The following is a 6,661-nucleotide window of genomic DNA, read 5'->3' as shown; positions in this document are numbered from 1 at the left end:
ATCGCCCGTCGTTTCAGTATTTCTTGTTGTAGCGCCATCTGCACGGAGAATGAGAAAATTTTAATCGATCATTTTGTAACATTGGAGAACATAAAGTTTTAAAAATGTTTCAGAATTTTATAGTAGTTTCCTAAATACATATTTACAGAAGAAATAGGCACTTGGAAATCTACCTAAGCCCGTATACTGTGCCGAAATGGATTTTTTTCTAAAAAAATGAACGGTGCTAAGAGCTGAAACTGCATTACCAGATTAATCCGCCAACACTGAAAATATTCCTCAGGGTCGCAAACAGCTCGCTTGAAAAAAAGTGATTTAATATAACACTTCTGTTGTAAATTGAACAGCAATATTCATGTAAAGTTACAGATATTTGAAAATTTGTACATTTGCATGAAAACAACTGTATGTAGGTTTATAAAATAGTATTCGCAGTAACTTTGGGCTTTTATGATTTGTGTTGTCTCAGTACCTTTAATAGTTAAAGTTTTTTGTAAACCGTTCCCGGAATAGGTTTCCAGTATAAACTGCGCTCTTTAATTCGTATAAAACAAAATAAAACAATTATTGAATCTTAAATTATCTTCTCCATGGTTAAAAAAAATTCTTGAATGAAAAATCATTCAAAATATTAAATTATGCACCAATATTCGTAGTAAATACTCAGTATTTTCTCGAAAAACGATTTTACATATATACAAAAATAACCATAGCCATGTTTTGCACAAATTGACAATATATTTCTTGTAGTGTTATATTATGAATCTTAAATACATAAAAAATAAATGGAAGCCAAAATTCAGCACGCGGGTTTAGCTTGTTATTAAATAGTATAAATGTGTTTTTTGAGTAATACTAAGTAATATTATAAATGTGACTGAAAATAAAATTTATCGAAGTTGATATACTTTTTAAAACGTGTATAATTTGTACTTAGAATTGTTTTCATTCCATAGTAGGGGTCCTGAAAATCTTAATATAACATTTTATGGTGTGATTATTTCAACTTTGAGTAATTTTCATTCTTACTTAACCATTATTGATTGATTGATCAGTAATTATGGAACACCCGAGAAGTTATTTTTAATGAGTAATAATTGTGTTAATTCAAAATATTTAGAAAAATATCTTCTTTATCTTTTGTCTTACTCTGCTGTTTTACCCCTTACGATATATGTACTGAGACCAATCCCAACTGGTCCCAAACACTCACTGCAAGTACTAACTCCTTACCAACGCACAAGGTAAACATTTGCTTGCCCATACGGAGCCTAACCTGCATATTAAATGAAAATAAGAGGAAATAACTTAAATTTTGAAAACTTTATAAGGTGGCAGAACATTAACAAGAAAAAAAGTAAATTTTATTAAATTTATTGAAGTGTAAATATGAAAAAAATATGGAAAAAAAACAACTTTCTTTCCATTAAAAATACAAAAATAATCAATCTGATCTCATTACATTTTTCAGGTACAATGAAGTTATTATATATTTTGTTTTCAATCACAAGAAATCGTCTCAAAAATATTCTTAACTGTTAAATACGTATCCCAAGTTACTTAATAACAAATTATTTGAGTGATAAGTTCTTATATCTCTGAAAAATAACACAGTATACAAAAAATAATTTCAAGGCTTTGGAGGCCTAAGTTAATTTTACTACTCTGAAACAAATATGACCACCAAGTAAACAGCACAGAGGGTGCAGAAAGTGCAAAAAAGTGTGCAGAGTATTATGAGCGCCGAAAAAGACTAGCATTTACTTTACTTCACCAGGTGCATTACACACAAAAGGCAAAGGAAAACGTGTCAGAAAACCTTAGTGAAATTTACATGTAACCATGTACAACCACAAAATTATTGATCTTCGAAAAAAATACTGACCATAAAAAAATAACGAACACAAAAATTATATTTAGATCTCCAATAACCTCCATATTATCGTGTCCCCCTTCTCTCTCTCTCTCTCTCTCTCTCTCTCTCTGACGTCAATTGATTCATGGTGGCGTCGTCTTGATGGTCCTTACTGCTCCATACTGAACTGCCTGAAACCCCGATAATTTATAACCTACATTCTTCCCTCTCTCCCTCCTATTGCCTCTCAAACTCTCTAGGATGAAATAGAAAGGCTGGGACGGTTACAGAAAGTTCTAGAAGGTTCTTCACTGTAGTCCAAACAATCAATACATAGGCGAGTCTTCCGGTTGTATTCTTTTTCTTACTTAAGATCTCTATTGGTACCCCTGAGTTTGACGCTGTTTTGGAAGGAACACTCGTGATTTTTGTGATTTAAGGTTAGTCTTTATCATCACACATCTGTAGCCTATCTATGACTTGTGATGCAGCAAGATGTAATAATTCCACATGATAAACAGGTAAGTTTATATTTCTCTCGTGTTCTTAAATGTTTTTAATGTAGAAAATTTACACGAAACGTCTCGTGACTAATACACTCGAGTCGAGGTTTTTGAATTGCCAAAGAAGTTTCACTTCTCTCACATGTACTGGGTTATTTAAAAAATACGCCTCCTGACTTTACACATGAGGTTCAGTTAGCTAGAAAAAATATCAAAAATAAAACAATACCAGAGAAGGTAAATCATATCCAAAAAAAACCACGTTAAAATTTTTTATGGATCTCCGAATTGATTTTGGTTTAGATTAATGAAAAGAGCGACAGTTGAAAACAGAACTGCAGTGTTGTGGTGTTTCCAAAAATTAATTAAGTACTTAATACTAATTAATTTACAGGGAAAATAGTTGTTGCTGATAATCACTATTAACTTCGGGCTTCCCGTTGAATTGTGTGTAATGGCTTAGTGATGTCCATGTTCAAAATAAAAAGCGTGAAACCTTGTCACGAACTCAGACCTTTTGAATCCCAGATGGCATATCAATGTCTGTGTCACTCCCTAACGCAAATCCTCTTGCGATGTCACCTCATAGATAGCGTGATCTACAGGCTTCTACAATACGCCGGAAGAGCGCTCCGTGAGATAGTGATGCGACGATGGCTCACAATCGTACAAATTAACTACAAAGTTTCTTATCACTAGGAACATTACATCGTCAGTGAGAGAAAGGTGAATCCATCTCACATTCTTCTTTGTAAAATCCACTTCTAATTTTTTTGGGTTCAATATTTTTGTGCTGTCATAATTTGTTGGGGTTTTGTCGTTCTCTTCGTCCATTTTTTTTTGTTTTTCTTAGTTTGTTGACCATATTCCTGTTATGGAATATTATGTTGTGTTTATATCCTGTTGACAACAGCAATTTTTTGCTTAATTTGTATTTTTGTCTTTTGGGTTTTTTGTAGTTTTCTTCTACAGACATACATATGCTTAGCAATGGCGTATATCCAAAAGCTTACAAGTCATGCACTCCCATTGCACAAATCTTTTAAAGATAATATCCACTTCTAAGTGGTAAAAAAGTGGCTGTTTCTATGCAATTATAAATGAATTATCATCCTATACAATTTTTGTTTTACATTATTTGACATTGGGGAACACTAATTAACCCTTTCGTATTTCATTACTGAAGCAGACGCAAACTATGCGCAACAGTCTTCTCGCTATCTTTTCACAGGCACACGACTGTACCACGCCGTTTGTCGTCTCGTGACGAGACATTGCTGAGAAGATAGCGACTGTTAGAGAGATGTCTAGTCACGAGATAATGCATCCGCAGTGTTCCAGCTGGTGCTTTTATCTCCGTAGAAATTCGTTATTTTAAAAAAAGAATGAGACATTACTACTAGCAACACTTCAGGATAGTTACAATTAATTTTGTTTGAACTTTAATTGAACTACTGAAGAAAGAATGAAAAAAAGCGAAATGGAGTATACAAACTGGATTGCATTAATGGAAATGCATGTCGTGCGGTGGTAACTCGGTTAAGCAGATTCGGAACGCACCGTGCCACTTGTGCGACTGTTGCACATCGTTAGCAGCTCGGGGACAAAAAAATAGACGGAGAACTCAAACAAAGAAGCTGAGCGCTGGAGCATGTTTCGTTGGCAATTGGCTGTGGCTGTGGCTAATTTCTCCTGGGGATACATTCTTGATTACAGGATTGATTCTGGCTGCGTGGTTTTTGTTCCACGTTTCGCAAGAAGTTTTTAATTCCCCCGCCTTTTAAGAGATACACATACGTGTGAGGGTAGTAGAATATATCTCAAGCAATGTCTATGAAATTACTAAAAACTAAATAATTGTTTAAATATTGTTGTATACTTTTTAAATTTAAATACGATACAGTACAAAAAATGCATTAAAATAATAAAAATCAGTCTATTACAGTGTTTTCATAATATGTTTCCTGCATTATATACGAGTTATCATCAAATAAAAAAAAATTACATAGTTGATGTAAAAAAAATATTTGGGTAAAATGTCAATTATTCACTGACGTAGTTCTTTTAATTTCTACTTATTTATTGCGAGAAATATTCTTCCTTAGTTCATGCGACTGTAGGAGAATAAATGCAAACTTAAGTTTCAATATTTATTCATAATTTCTTCCTTTCTTTTTCATGTTTTATCTCAATGAGGTAAAGTTAAATAAGTCAAAGGTATGATATTTCTCACAGACGTTTATTTCTATGCATAATATTGTAAAGCATGTTTTTCTGCATGGGAAAATACATTTATAAATCAATGACATTTATGAGGTACGTATATAATGTTTTAAGAACTCAGGTTATTTTATAACAGAACCTCTGATTGGTCAAACAGTTTATTCAGGGTAATGAGGTATCCATGCTCAGCTGTTTGGAAGGTTTAGTTGAGTCACAACCATCGTGAGCCGGAGTCCATGTTTTGTTGAGCTCCACAATTTTCGACTAATTATCATTAGAGACCGGAAAAAATCGCGGATTAATTTCGTGATAGGCTAAAATTCAAACATGTGAAAAATTCTGCTGGTTCTGCTATTGGCTCGCAGTTTAACTGGATCTCTCTGGGCAAATGACAGACTATTGACCAAAGAAGCCTCGAATCACAAGCTACCCAGTGGAGACGCCTCACAATGAACACGCGTGTTTGCTTGAGAAATGCAGAGGATAATGGAGGCTATCCTAGAGGTCATTGAATCCGCGAATTTTTCAGGTCTCTAATAATAATACTTCCTAGTTGTGTATCAAACTGTGAAAGTTATTTTGTTTGAAAGAAGCTCCGATTGGCTTATTTTTACTATGAAAAATATCATAGCTTCGTAACTATTTCCACTGTTTGTGCCAAAAAGATTATCTTAATAAATAGTAAATCAATTGTAACTATTAAAAATGTCTATAATAGAGCTAGGTCACTTTGCAAACAGCATTTTACATAAATTATTACAAAGTTTTGTCAGATAAGTGACAATCGTTTTCTTTATATATATAGATTAGGCACCATTCAAAATAAGTACCTGTAATAATGCGTTTGAAGCTGTAAGAATGGCTACTCATTAGGGGCATGCATTTTTCGCAAGAAAGATTTTGAGACCAGCTAGAAGTTAAAACAATGTAATCTCGTCTGTGCTACGTGATTGGGGGAGTTTATTTCAGACACATGTCCACTGTTTTTTTTTCAGTGCGCGGAAGCAAACGCATCCTGAGTGGCCCGGTCAAACAAGGCATCGGCTTCTCCCTATGACGGCCGCCAATCACGAGGAAGAAAACGCTGGTGTGGGGTTTACCTTATTGCTGTCTAACGGGCGTTCAGAATTTTCCGCGTGAAATGCCTGCCCCTACTACTCATTGAAACTATGAACGATAATGGTGTAGGCCTATATGCACTCTGGGAGAGGCCTGCCATTGATATGCCTTTACACAATGATGTTCATATAGTTTTCTGGTGTCCCTAGACTGAAAGATGACTATCCGCAGGGATGGCTTGAAACCGCGCCTGACACACACGAATCCCAGAGGGCGCTGTGGTTGTCCGGTTGTCGCGGTGTGTTAAGGTCTCTGCTCGCAGCCTGCTGCCAGGGAAGGTGAACAGTAGAATTCAAAACATTGGATATTATTCACAGGCTTTGATTACTCGCAGGTCAAATTATTGACTACATATGCAATTTCTACCCTAAAGTTAAAATAACTTGGATATATATTTTTTGATTAATTGTGTATGGGCCTAAAGCTCAATATCAAAGCAGTATACCGTCTTAAAATTCTCCGCAAATTTAAAATAAGAATTTGAATGGCATGTCTAAGAACAAAGAGGAATTAGCACATTGAATGATAACAGGACAGGCGTGTAACAGGTGTAGCCTACTGACAAGCTGTTAGCAACCTTCAGGGCCAAAAAAAATGTAACATTGTAAGCCATAGTTCATATCACTTCCACATGTTGCAGGAACAGTATTATTGTACTTTTCAATACAGATTATTGTAGTTCCCAAATAAACAGCCTAGAAGGGTTGTGGATATAACGGTTTGGTCCTTACATCCATGTATTATTTTCCAGTGAATGTATTTTTTTATTGGTACTAGTTTGGGTTCATGATTTTGATACGTGGGTTCAAAAAGTTTTCAAACAAGTTATTAATCCCATAAGTTAGGAAAAAAATATAATTATAACTAGAGACCCGGAAAATTCGCTGGTTCAATGACCTCCAGGATAGACTCCAATATCCTCTACACACTCGGGCAAATGCCAACTGTTCATTGGCTGCTG

Source organism: Bacillus rossius, chromosome 1 (assembly GCF_032445375.1).
Source record: "Bacillus rossius redtenbacheri isolate Brsri chromosome 1, Brsri_v3, whole genome shotgun sequence".
NCBI lineage: Eukaryota > Metazoa > Arthropoda > Insecta > Phasmatodea > Bacillidae > Bacillus > Bacillus rossius.
The sequence above is the reverse complement of the archived record's forward strand: the minus strand, read 5'-3'. Positions refer to the sequence as shown.